The following is a 14111-nucleotide window of genomic DNA, read 5'->3' as shown; positions in this document are numbered from 1 at the left end:
CTGCCTACTATTGTGGTGGAGCTGCCTATTAATGTGGGGGAGCTGCCTATTAATGTGGGGGAACTCCCGACCTAATGTGGGGAAGCTGGCAATCTAATGTGGGGGAATCTAATCTAATGAGCAGAGCGCTGCATTTTACCAGAAGACGGGGAGAAGTCATTTTCGGTTTCGGTATCGGTTTCGGCCGGACATTTTTTTTTATTTCGGTTTCGTTTCGGTTCTGAAATTTCCATTTCGGTGCACCTCTAATAATAATTAAAAAAAAAGAAAAACAGAAGCACATTTTGACACTGTCCAATCAGACCTGACAGTGTCTGATTCTGCATGAACACATCCTATTGACTAGGGAAATGCCTTGATGTCAATACTTTTCCAGGGGGAATAACAGAGGAATGGCAAAAGGCAGATTTAAAAAAAAAAAAAAAAATGCTGCATAATTTTTATTTCGTGGCTAATACAGATATGTCAGAATTGCTGACGGGTCCTTTAAAAGTACATGCAATCCCTTAATTGTTACATGATGTACAACAACGGCGCCATTTTAATTGAATTATTTAACCTGGTATCTTCATCTAATGACTTAATTTCATCTTCTGATATGCTGAGCCGGCAAATTCCCTATCTCATCTGGAAACAAGGCATGCCATGGCTCCCAGGCGCCAACTGCTCTGCGGCAGGACATGCCATAAGTGAATTATCACAGGGTTAATGAGTCACATTGGGCTTTCCTCCCTGTCCAGTGTCAAACACTGAGACATTGCATTTAAAGGGTTACTCCACCCCTATCTTATCCCCCATACAAAGGAATAGGGGATAAGATGTCTGATTGTGATCTCCATGCAGCCCCCGGGGTTCTAAACAGAATGTTTAGTTTGCTGGATTCCAGTGGCGGGGGTCGTGATGTCACGTCACGCCCCCTCCATTCATGTCTATGGGAGGGGGCGTGATGGCCATCACACCACCTTCCGTAGAAATGTATAGTATAGTTTGAAAGTATAGTTTACTGCACCCACCTATACACTGGGCAACCATTTTTTTTAAAAGTGTACCTCTTGCTTTAAAAAAAAAATAACTTTGACATGTCCTAGAGACCTTTCAAAAGTTTTGATCGGTCGGGGTCTGAGTGTTCAGAATCTGACCAACTGTTAGAACAAGCGTGGAGAAAAGCGTGGCTGACAGTCCTATAGACTTACATTCTAAGTTTCTCTCGCTCCTTGCACTATTCTCCCAGCTAGTTCTAAACATTCAGACCCCGAACCATCAAAACTTGTCTCTTAATTGTGGCAGTGACAGTGCCCATTTAATATTTGGCGTGCATGAGAAGAGGAGACAGCCGGCACTACTAGAACTAAGCCCCAGAGCATGATGAAGACCCCTGTCCGGGGTCGAAACGCATTGCTTTATATGTTAAAATAAAACCATTACATGTATCCATGGACCGGCGCCTTCTTTGAGGAACACGTTTTCATTCCTTCTCCTTTTGTTCCACTACCGGTGAGACTGACGTCACCCCGGGAAGTTCCTCGTGGCAGCTGTCGGGCATTCCTCTACCCCAGACGCTACAGTAGGTGTTGTGCTCTTAGCGCAACACCTTAGGGTAATCTTTTCTTTCACCCTGATTCACTTTTCCAGACGGTCCTCACCCAGGGGCGCACCTTTGGCTGTTCTTTTTTCTTTTTCTTTTGCATTAAAAGTGTAATGTGAACACAACCTAGGGGCCCTATTACACTGACCTGAACAGGCTGATATTGCCTTGAGTAATAGGGCCAGCTATCAGCCGACAAACAAACTCATTCATTGGCAACCATTGCTTGTTGAGCGCACATCTCCCTGTGGTATAGGATATGTGCAGCCAAAGAACGATGGTTTAGAGGGCCACACAAACAATCCAATGATCCATTATGTGGCCCTCCCGGGCTGGCGGTTGAGCCTTGAAATAGAGTCTCTAAGGGAACTGTAAAGTCAATGTTCATCTAAAACATCCATCAACACATCCAATAGGGCCCTTTGTGGGACACACACAAAAAGAATTGCCACCACCAACATAAAGGTAGAGTCATCTACCCTAGAAAAACCCATAACATATGCAAGTTACTGCTTGGAACTTGACCTAGCAACAAAGGGTATAACATTTTTCTAGCACCACACACCTAACTACTTGTCCCCATCTATCGGGTTCAACTCCAAAACCCGCTGTATGCAGATGGGCAGCTCTATCTTTTGAAGGAGATTCTGCTCTAGCTAATAATCTCTAGTTTTAAAGGGGTACTCCGCCCCTAGACATCTTATCCTCTATGCAAAGCATAGGGGATAAGATGTCTGATCGCGGGGGTGCTGCCACTGGGTACCCCTGCGATTTCGACTGCAGCACCCCAGACATCCGCTGCACGGAGTGAACTTCGCTCCATGCCGGATGGCTGGAGGTGCGGGACAGAGGCTTGTGATGTCACGGTCACACCCTGCTTGAGAAATCACGGCCATGCCCCCCTCAATGCAAGTCTATGTCCCCTCCCATAGACGTGCATTGAGGGGGCGTGGCCGTGACGTCATGAGCCTCCGGTTCTGCACCCGACACTCTAAACAAATGCTGGGTGCAGCTGGGAAATCGCGGGGGACCCGCGCAAACAGACATCTTATCCCCTATCCTTTTGATAGGGGATAAGATGTCTAGGGATGGAGTACCCCTTTTAGGGTCTGTAATGGGTTGCACATTGACTTACAAGGTAGTTACTGTCAACAGGTGGTACTAGAGGGCCACTTTTCTACCTTCTGTAGTAGAGCTTTTTTACATGCCTTTTTCCCAGGTAACATTGCCTGACCCTTACGACTCCTTAAACCTATATTGCTAGCTCCACCTATTTGCTTCTTTCTAAAAAGAAGATATAGAATGCAATTTCTGATCAGGTGGAAAATGGAAGAACTTGTTATTTTTTCGCCTCTAGGGGGCCCCAAAGCTTGAGTTTAATATACATGTAAATGCCGAAGCTGCTTCAAGCAAAGCCTTCCATAGATGAGGATTGATGTGCTTAGAAGAACGTGTTAAAACAAATGATTCACTTGTCTCCCGCTATACAAAGGATGCAATGAAAGTCAATTATTTATGCCTCCAGCAGAACATTGAGTCAAATGCTGCAGTAATTCCTTCCGTCCTGTTGGGACCATGGTCCGCGTGCATCAAACGTATTTTTCGGTGCCCTCTTCCCTGAAAGATGAGAAATAGGCTTAATGTTCACTTAATAGCTTTGCAGATACAGGAGTGGTTCAGCATCCCGAAGCTGAGAGGGTTTAGGGACTCGGTACAATCACAGCGACTCACATCAGGGAGCAAATCCTGGATCTGGAAAGCTGCACATAATAAATACAGGATGATCAGGCTGATCGCTGGGAAATAAAGGGGGATATTGGACAATCTCCCTCTAGTCACGGATCATTCTGGTTTTCACATAGAAGTGAAAAGAACTCAAGCCCCATGAAGAAGCATATTCACAAGACCATGTTATAGAGCCGGAGCAGCTGAGCAGAATGATGTATAGTTTTGCTAGAAAGTTTTATGCTAACTTGTATTTTATTCATTATAATAACTATAACTACAAAAGAACGAGCATGCACTCATCACATCACGGTAGGCTCCTCTGGAGGCCGGAGGAAGCGTGCATAGTCGAGTATAATTACTGGCATTGCCTCTGAGCACTTCGGCACATCCCGGCATGCTCCTCCAGAGGCCGGAAGAAGCGTGCATAGTCACATGAAACAACCGGCGTTGCCTCTGACTGCTTTGGCACATCCCCGTTTGCTCCTCCAGAAGGCCGGAAGAAGTGTGCATAGTCACGTCAAATGATCGGCGTTGCCTCTAAGCGCTTCAACGCATCCCGGTATGCTCCTCCGGAGGCCAGAAGAAGTGTGCATAGTCTCATAAAATGACCGGCGTTGCCTATGAGCACTTCGTCACCTCCCCGAATGCTCCTTCAGAGGCCTGAAGAAGCGTGCATAGTGGCGTGAATCTACCGGCGTTGCCTCTGAGCGCTTCAGCACATCCAAGTATGCTCCTCCAGAGGCCTGAAGAAGTGTGTTGCGTGAAACGACCAGCATTGCCTCTGAGCGATTCGGCACATCCCGGTATGCCCCTCCGGAGGCCGGAAGAAGTGCGCATAGTCGCATGAAACAACCGGCGTTGTCTCTGAGCGCTTCAGCACCTTACTGTATGCTACTCCGGAAGAAGCGTGCATAGTCGTGTCCCTGTATGCTCCTTGTTAGACTGACCACAGTCAACTAGAACTCAGGAGGTAGTAGATCAGCTGGACCGCAGTAGTCTGGAACACGAGCGGTAGTAGATCTGCTGGACCTGTGTGGCAGATGACACGGGCCATGCCAGGGAGCGGAGTCTAAGGTGCCACTGGTTTTCACCAGAGCCCGCCGCAAAGCGGGATTGTCTTGCTGCGGCAGGCGGCACCCAGGTAGATACCCCTGGCACGACTCAACCACACAGGCGGCTAAAGTGAAGTGAGGCGAAGAAGGGATGATACAGGACGTAGTCAGGATAGCAGGAGGTCAGGGCAGGCGGCACAGGAGTATAGTCACGAAAGCAGTAGGTCAATAGGCAGGCGGCAAGGAAAACGGTCAGGTCACGGAATGTAAGGTCAGGAACACGAGAAGACAACACACTGAAGAAGTGTGTTGCATGAAACAATCGGCGTTGCCTCTGAGCGCTTCGCCACATTCCGGTATGCTCCTCTGGAGGCTGGAAGAAGCGTGCATAATCATGTGAAACGACCGCCGTTGCCTCTGAGTGCTTCGGCACATCCCGGTATGCTGTTCCGTGACCCTGGATCTTCGGACCTCTAGACACAGTCTCAGCGGTAAGTGCATGCTATCATTCTTTTGTTATTATATTTATTGATCCTATATCTGGATTGCGTTCACCCCGTAGGTTTCAGCTACAGTTCTGCTGAATCCCTGATTGTGACGAGCAGTGTTTCTCCAGTAGTGATTCTGGAGTATCAGATTTTTTAGGTGTGCTCTCCCCTAGTATTCTTTTGCTACAGTTTATCATTATAATGTCTTCTGATTCAAGTGGCCACTAAAACTTAGAGACCTCATCCACCTGCAGCTAGGCCTAGTCCCTTATAACATGGAAGTTACTGACAAGAGATGTCTTTTTGGTAGCCATTTCTAGGTTTTACCTGTGATACCACCTCTGGCTCTATCTTACCAATAGTCCTCGTTACCCTGCAATTGTTGCCCTGGCCACACACAGAGTTGTGAGGAAGACGGGTGAAGAAGAGTCAGGGATTAAATACATTCCTGCTGACGTAGTACTCGAATAAGGATGTGGAAATGTAAATGGCGCATAGATGAACAGAAGAAAGCGGTGGATGTGGGGAAACAAAATGCAGAACAGAAATCACTTTCCTTTGAACATAACATCTTGTGCCAGATTTTACAGCATCTTGAATAGATTTTTCACTCACTGTGGGAAGAAATGTGAATGACAACAATTAGGATCAGTGTTTGCCAGACTATTGTCACTGTCAGGGGATGCTTGTCCAATGAAATTGTGAATGACATACAATATATATATATATATATATATATATATATATATATATATATATATATATATATCAGAAGGCAGGATTATGAGTCGCTCACCATGTGCACGCCTACCTCACCACCTGTGCCGCAGACCGGCCGGTACCGCCTCCGGCTGCTCACTTGTAAAGAAAAGAACAAGGTCCGGCACTAGGTTGGTTGCAGGTAAAAACTTCTTATTTCTTTATTTGAAGATTCTGCAGTACAAGGTTGAAAGTCTGACGCGTTTCGCTAAAGAGCTTAATCGTAGACTTTCTACGATTAAGCTCTTTAGCGAAACGCGTCAGACTTTTAACCTTGTACTGCAGAATCTTCAAATAAAGAAATAAGAAATTTTTACCTGCAACCAACCTTGTGCCGGACCTTGTTCTTTTCTATATATATATATATATATATATATATATATATATATATATAGTGGCAATGCCAGAATACAAAGAATCTCTCACACTCCCCGCATAGACCATGACTCGATGCTCCTAGTTGGAGATGCCAAAGAACTCGGGTGTCAGACCATGCATAGCGCTCAGATAGAGAGGCGCGAAATTGACAATGGCTGTGGAGTCATCTATCTCATCTCTACGCATCTCATATCATATGTTTCATATGCAATACGCTGTTTATGCTGTTTTGTTTCACACCTAAGAACACGTGACCTCTTGAATCTGTCCGTGTAAGTGTTTCTCCTTAAATGTGAAAATTATAAAATAAATTTAAATGAAGAGCGTAATACGAGATTTCAACCGCAAAGCCACAAGTCAGGTGCTTGGCTGCACTGAGCGCTGTGTATTTCCCTGCTGAAATAAAGGTGGATTATGGGAATGGAAAAACAGGAATGGTAGCCAGGTCAGTGATATAAATACCACACTCACTCGTTAGCTGTAAATCTCTATATTGCTGCCTAATATCTGTTCTCCTAGATATTGTAAGGGTCTCCAAAAATTGGGGAAATTTCTTGCCAAGGGGCATTTTTAGCACCTAGAATTGGAGTGCAGCACACTGTGACTATCGATCATTATGGGGAAGGGTGGCAGCTATAGGGGGTGCAGAGGTAGCATTCCGTGCCTCTAGGGTCCCCCGTCACATGAGATGTCAGTTGTAGACATGGTATTACACACAGTATATCGAGACTGTTATCTATTTTACATAATGGTCCATAGGCTACATACTGCCATTTATAGTCCTTCCTCCTAAACTTACAGACAAGAAGTCCAATATGCCCATATGTCTCACCTCGGATACTTTGGTTCTATCTGCTCTTGAAATTCTTCCATAGATAATGTTACAAATAACTTTGTTTATTCATTTCAGCGCATGTGGTTTATGCCAAATTGTGGTTTGTTTTTCCAAAATTTTAAAACATCATTGCATGATTCTGAACTTTTGCCCATGGTCCTGTAGGAACAGCCAAGAAATCTGTCTCACGAAATATTATCTGCTTTTTGGCTTTTAAGGGCTAGGTCAATGTCCTACTTAGGAATGATAAGAGTTTGGATACATGTGGCAGCCGCCATCACACGGTGCTCCACGGAGCCCAGACCGCACTGTCAGCTTCTTCTGTATGGGAACTCAACAAGGGTTAGGATTGCTAAATATCCTCCTCTGATATTGTATATCGCTCAAGTGGACAGCTTGCTTTGTTCTGCTATAAATGTCTGGCCAACATGGAGGAATGTTTGAAAGAATGGGTCACAGGACACAAACTGAACATACAATGGTACAGAATGATTATTATTTTTTTTGTAGGGTTGAACATTCTGCTATGGGTTGTTGGTTCAATGAATCATCTAAGTCGGCAAGTTTGTGAGATGTGACAAACTGGAATAATATAGCCCACCTAAATGACAACAAAATCTACATGACCATTTTAATATATGGCCCCTGCCTTAGGAATGCTTTTATTTGTAAGATTGAAAATTGCCTGGAGAGAATTATGTTTCCATACAGGTGAAACACTAGTCACAAAATGGTCCTACTGTGACCACTCATGCCTGTCCTTCCTGGCATTATTAGAGCATTATGCCATTAAATAGAATCTGTCTCGCCCTCACAGACAATTGTCTCCTCTATAAAAATGGAAACTTATAATACACATGTCATATGACTCCATGCTACCATTTTGAGCATGATTTGAAAAATGTATTAGTATGCCATCTGTATTAATACACAAAGGCACATCCATGGAGGATGGTAATGAAGATTATGTTAGGGGTCATTGAGTGCTTCTATATATATAAAGTCCTTTCATAAAGTTCTTTCATACATAAAGTCCTACCATGTTGTCATGCATGTAGTGCTTTAATTGAGACCTTCCCTACATAGAGTCTTCCCAGTTATTCCATACACAGACTTCTTCAATTGAGTCCTTCTATACATTGAGTTTTTCCATTAAGTCTTTCCATGTACAGATTCCATCCACTGAGACTTTCCATATATGGGATCCTTCCATTAAATTCCTCCATACCGGAAGTCCTTCTATGTTTGGGGTTCTTCCATGGAGTTCATCTATAAAGAGTCTTCCACTGTCCTACCGTTAAACCATTCTATACATGAAGTCCTACCATATATGGATTCCTCCTATTATGTTACTCCATCTATCCATATGTATAATCTTTCCACTGAGTCCTTCTATACACAGATTTTATCCACTGGGGTCCATGGAGTTCTTCAATACATGGAGTCCTTTCATTGAGTCCTTTCATACATGGAATGCTTCCATATAGTGTTTCCATATATGGAGTCTGACCATTGAGTCTTTCCATGCAGGAAGTCCTTTAATTGAGATCTTTCCTACATGGAGTCCTTCATACTTCATGTCTTCCCATTGAGTTATTCCATATAAGGAGTCCTTCAGTTAAATACATCCATATGTTGATTTCTTTCATTGAGTTCTCTCATACACAAATTCTATTCAGTGAGTCATTCCATATATAGGGTCTTCTTATTGAGTACTTCTGTACATGAAGTCCCCATGGAGTTCATATGTCCTTCCACAGTCCTTTTTCCAAAGTCCTTTTATTGAGTCCTTTTATTTATGGGGTCAACTCATTGAGTTCTTCCATTGCATCCTTTCATTCATGGAATTCTTTCCTTTCACTTAATACTTCCTTGAAGTCCATACATAGAGTCATTCAATTAACTTCAGGGCCAGCTCTGCCTATAGGCAAAATAGGCAGCTGTCTAATGCGCACTCTTGATGGGGGCGCCGCTCTCCCGCAGCAATAAAGTTAGCCAGCATTCGGAGCACCCGACCATCCAGCATCCGAAGCACCTGCTCATCCAGCTTAAAGGGTAGCTCCCACCATCCATTTTTTTTCTTTCTGTCCCTGCCTATTGCCCATCTATCCCTAACCCCCTCCCTGCCTTTACATTTTTTACTATATTAAAATGGCTTTTTGTGTGCCTGGTAGTGTGCTCACTACCAGGCAGACTTCCCCAGCAGGTGTGACGTCACTGATGCCTGCTGGGGCTGACACTTCCGCCCTTAGTTCACTATACAGGGTGCCTCCGGCTGTTTCACCACTACAACTCCCAGCTTGCCCTGACATCTACTGGCTGTCAGGGCATTCTGGGAGTTGTAGTGGTGAAACAGCTGGAGGCACCCTGTGGTGAAAACAATAACTCTGTTAGTGCAGCAGTGAACTCCGCTCCCCCCCCCCCCAGCCTCTAGTGCTGAGCAGCGGCGCTCCCCCGAACCCCGCTCCCCCCCCCCCCAGCCTCTAATGCTGAGCAGCAGGGGCGGCGCTCTCCTGAACCCCGCTCCCCCCCACCATGCCTCTAGTGCTGAGCGGCAGGGGGGGCGCTCTCCCGAACCCCGCTCCCCCCCACCATGCCTCTAGTGCTGAGCGGCGGTGCTCCCCCGAACCCCGCTCCCCCCACCCCATTCCTCTTGTGCAGAGAGCAGATTTACCCATCCGGAGGGTCAGCGCAGCAATGAGTGCACGCGCTGCCTCTGGACAGGGTGACAGGGGCGGGGCCACGCACTAGGCCAGTGGAGCTGGCCAATGCGCGCAGCCTGTGCTCGCTCTTGCCTGTTTGATTGACAGGCGGGAGCGAGCACTGCGGTGCCTGAATTTCGACTCATTGCCAGGCTTAAATGAGTCGAAATTCAGTAGTGACGTCACTGCCGAATGCATTCGGCCACTAGGAGGGCGACCCCTAGTGGCCGAATTAAAAAGTGATTTTAAACTTTTTAATTAAAGTATATTAGAGATATGTTGTAGTACTGAAGTACAACATATCAATTTTTTTACTTCATGACAGTGCCCATTTAACCCCGCCACCCCAGTAGTAAGGTGATTACATGAGGAGGAGGTTTGTTACTGTGTGTCAATACAGTAGTAAGGAAATTAAATAAGGAGGGGGTTTGTTACAGTGTGTCACTTGAGAAAGTCCGGGTGATGAAACGTACGTTGGGACGGTGTGGACAGGTGTTTATCATGTGTAAGTGAGGTGGCTTCACATGCTATGTTTTATACCCACGATGTAGTGGATCATGTATTAGTGAGCAGTCAGCTAGATACTAGGTAGTGGGCTGCTTGTTTTAACCCCCCTTATTTTCCCCTATATATATTACTGAGCCTTCAACTACTGTCTCCACCTCCCAGGTTACTGTTTGCCACTTGGCTGGAGACCTTTTTCACGTGTCCCACCAACGTATTTGGGTTTGATACTCTGTACACATTCATTGCATTGCTTTGTATTTTATATCTGTTTTTTCTGACTTATACTTTACTATAGTCACATCTGGTGACTTTTTTGTAATGACATTATAAATAAAGGTGATAAGATTTTTTTCAGTAGCAATGGCTCTTGTTTGTCTTCTTTTTGGTTCAAGCTATTTATGGAGCTTTACTGATATACTTTAGGTTAGACCCTCAGCGCTTTGTACTAATGTGATGTGGTTTCAAGATTGCAAAATAATATTTCAGTGCTGTACCCTCCTGTGTCTGAGTATGTCCCCCCAGTAGTAAGGTAATTACACGAGAAGGAGGTTTGTTACAGTGTGTCATCCCAGTAGTAAGGTAATTACACGAGAAGGAGGTTTCTTACAGTGTGTCATCCCAGTAGTAAGGTGATTACATGAGGAGGAGGTTTGTTACAGTGTGTCACCCCAGTAGTAAGGTAATTACACGAGAAGGAGGTTTGTTACAGTGTGTCACCCCAGTAGTAGGGTGATTACACGAGGAGGTTTGTTACAGTGTGTCACCCCAGTAGTAAGGTAATTACACGAGAAGGAGGTTTGTTACAGTGTGTCATCCCAGTAATAATGTGATTACATGGGGAGGAGGTTTGTTACAGTGTGTCATCCCAGTAGTAAGGTAATTACACAAGAAGGAGGTTTGTTACAGTGTGTCATCCCAGTAGTAGAGTGATTACACGAGGAGGTTTGTTACAGTGTGTCATCCCAGTAGTAAGGTAATTACACGAGAAGGAGGTTTGTTACAGTGTGTCATCCCAGTAGTAAGGTAATTACACGAGAAGGAGGTTTGTTACAGTGTGTCATCCCAGTAGTAAGGTAATTACACGAGAAGGAAGTTTGTTACAGTGTGTCATCCCAGTAGTAAGGTAATTACACGAGAAGGAGGTTTGTTACAGTATGTCATCCCAGTAGTAAGGTGTTTACATGAGGAGGAGGTTTGTTACAGTGTGTCACCCCAGTAGTAGGGTGATTACACGAGGAGGTTTGTTACAGTGTGTCACCCCAGTAGTAAGGTAATTACACGAGAAGGAAGTTTGTTACAGTGTGTCATCCCAGTAGTAAGGTAATTACACGAGAAGGAGGTTTGTTACAGTGTGTCATCCCAGTAGTAAGGTAATTACACGAGAAGGAGGTTTGTTACAGTGTGTCATCCCAGTAGTAAGGTAATTACACGAGAAGGAAGTTTGTTACAGTGTGTCATCCCAGTAGTAAGGTAATTACACGAGAAGGAGGTTTGTTACAGTGTGTCATCCCAGTAGTAAGGTAATTACACGAGAAGGAGGTTTCTTACAGTGTGTCATCCCAGTAGTAAGGTGATTACATGAGGAGGAGGTTTGTTACAGTGTGTCACCCCAGTAGTAAGGTAATTACACGAGAAGGAGGTTTGTTACAGTGTGTCACCCCAGTAGTAGGGTGATTACACGAGGAGGTTTGTTACAGTGTGTCACCCCAGTAGTAAGGTAATTACACGAGAAGGAGGTTTGTTACAGTGTGTCATCCCAGTAATAATGTGATTACATGGGGAGGAGGTTTGTTACAGTGTGTCATCCCAGTAGTAAGGTAATTACACAAGAAGGAGGTTTGTTACAGTGTGTCATCCCAGTAGTAGAGTGATTACACGAGGAGGTTTGTTACAGTGTGTCATCCCAGTAGTAAGGTAATTACACGAGAAGGAGGTTTGTTACAGTGTGTCATCCCAGTAGTAAGGTAATTACACGAGAAGGAGGTTTGTTACAGTGTGTCATCCCAGTAGTAAGGTAATTACACGAGAAGGAAGTTTGTTACAGTGTGTCATCCCAGTAGTAAGGTAATTACACGAGAAGGAGGTTTGTTACAGTATGTCATCCCAGTAGTAAGGTGATTACATGAGGAGGAGGTTTGTTACAGTGTGTCACCCCAGTAGTAAGGAGATTACATGAGGAGGAGGTTTGTTACAGTGTGTCACCCCAGTAGTAAGGTAATTACACAAGAAGGAGGTTTGTTACAGTGTGTCACCCCAGTAGGAGGGTTGGGCGTGTCAAAGGGCGGAGCCAATGGGAGGGGTCAAGGGGCAGCAAAATTAGCTTTTGCCTAGGGTGGCATGAATCCTTACAGCAGGCCTGATTAACTCCCTCCCTACAATGAATCCTTTCCAGCCATAAGTACATCCATACATGAAGCCCTTTCATTCAGTCCTTGTAGACATGGAGTCTTGTTGTCTACAAGTGCCACACTGGGCAGTATCCAGGCCAGAATCCTCAGGTAGTCACGCTCTCGGCATATTCATGGAAATGTATTTTAATAGACCCAGTGAGAATTGTGACAGTATGTTTCCAAACTGAGCAAATGTTGCAAAGTGTTTATAGAAAATTCAGTGTAAATATTGTATGTTTTCACTTTATTTCTGCCTTGTGTTTATTATCTATCTTGGTCCTGCCTTGTATACGGTATACACTGTAATTGCTCAATGAGTCATATATGAGTCACCATCTATATCTATGATGCATCTGTTTTCCACTTTAGGAGAGCAAGGATTTCCAGCTTGTTATTGCCTTTAATGAGGTGGGGGGGTCTTATCAATGTGTCTGAAAAGGTTAGGGGTCTCTTCATCTAATATAGCTTCCATGCCTCCTAAAACTGCTAGCAAGCTTTTTTTTTTCATTTGTAGATTCATTGTAATTGTGCATAATTCAACTAATTATTCGTTGCTAAAGATGCAATACCTAGGATTCACCACTAGGATTAAGGAATTATATAACTGTCCTTGTCCTTTCCAGAGTGCAAAGAGCGGTCGTTCCCAGCCAGTGTGCCTCCAGCTGTTGCAAAACTACAACTTCCAGCATGCCCAGAGCCATGCTGAGAGTTGTAGTTTGGCAACAGCTGGAGGCACACAGGTTGAAAAACACGTGCTTAGAGGAAACATTGTGTACAATTTAAAGGGGTTATCCAGGAAAACTTTTTTTTTTTATATATCAACTGGCTCCAGAAAGTTAAACAGATTTGTAAATTACTTCTATTAAAAAATCTTAATCCTTTCAGTATCTATGAGCTTCTGAAGTTAAGGTTGTTCTTTTCTGTCTAAGTGCTCTCTGATGACACGTGTCTCGGGAAACGCCCAGTTTAGAAGCAAATCCCCATAGCAAACCTCTTCTAAACTGGGCGTTTATCACGTGTCATCAGAGAGCACTTAGACAGAAAAGAACAACCTCAACTTCAGAAGCTCATAAGTACTGAAAGGATTAAGATTTTTTAATAGAAGTAAATTACAAATCTGTTTAACTTTCTGGAGCCAGTTGATATATATATAAAAAAAAGTTTTTTTTCCTGGATAACCCCTTTAAGTGTCACATATTGTAAGTATAGAAAGGGTCTATTCACACGTACATATAGTAAGGGTCTATTCACATGTACAGTATCGTGCGCATATTTGATACGCAAGATTTGATGCTGCGTTCAGTCATTTAGTTTACGTTGTAATCTGCAGCTTCAAATCCTGCGCATCAATTACGCGCAGGACACTTACTCTTGAAGGCATACATATTGCCTATGTAGCGGTGCCACCTAACTACAATGCCACCCTGCTCAAAAAATTCCAACATACAGTGACCAAATATCACACCCATACATTCATTACATAGAGTAATAAGCTTATTACAGTGATATATAATGCCTGAATAATGAAGATTTGGGTATGAGGACCCTGGGCCACGTAAGCACCCCCCTTATCAGGGTCTTACGTCGCCCAGTGTAAACAGGTAATGTGTGACCCACAAAGGGCCACACAAATGTCAAGTGTCAGTCACCGAGATCAGTGCCCGTTATTGTGGCAGCATTGTCCTGT

At 44.2% G+C, this 14111-nt stretch overlaps 1 protein-coding gene across 1 annotated transcript in view; it reads left to right on the top strand.

Moving 5' to 3' along the window:
* Window positions 1-14111, top strand: part of NGFR (nerve growth factor receptor) — a 92392-nt gene that overhangs the window by 62605 nt on the left and 15676 nt on the right. The gene's annotated exons all lie outside the window — the stretch shown is intronic.

This window comes from Hyla sarda, chromosome 12 (assembly GCF_029499605.1).
Source record: "Hyla sarda isolate aHylSar1 chromosome 12, aHylSar1.hap1, whole genome shotgun sequence".
Classification (NCBI taxonomy): Eukaryota; Metazoa; Chordata; class Amphibia; order Anura; family Hylidae; genus Hyla; species Hyla sarda.
The sequence above is the reverse complement of the archived record's forward strand: the minus strand, read 5'-3'. Positions and strand labels throughout refer to the sequence as shown.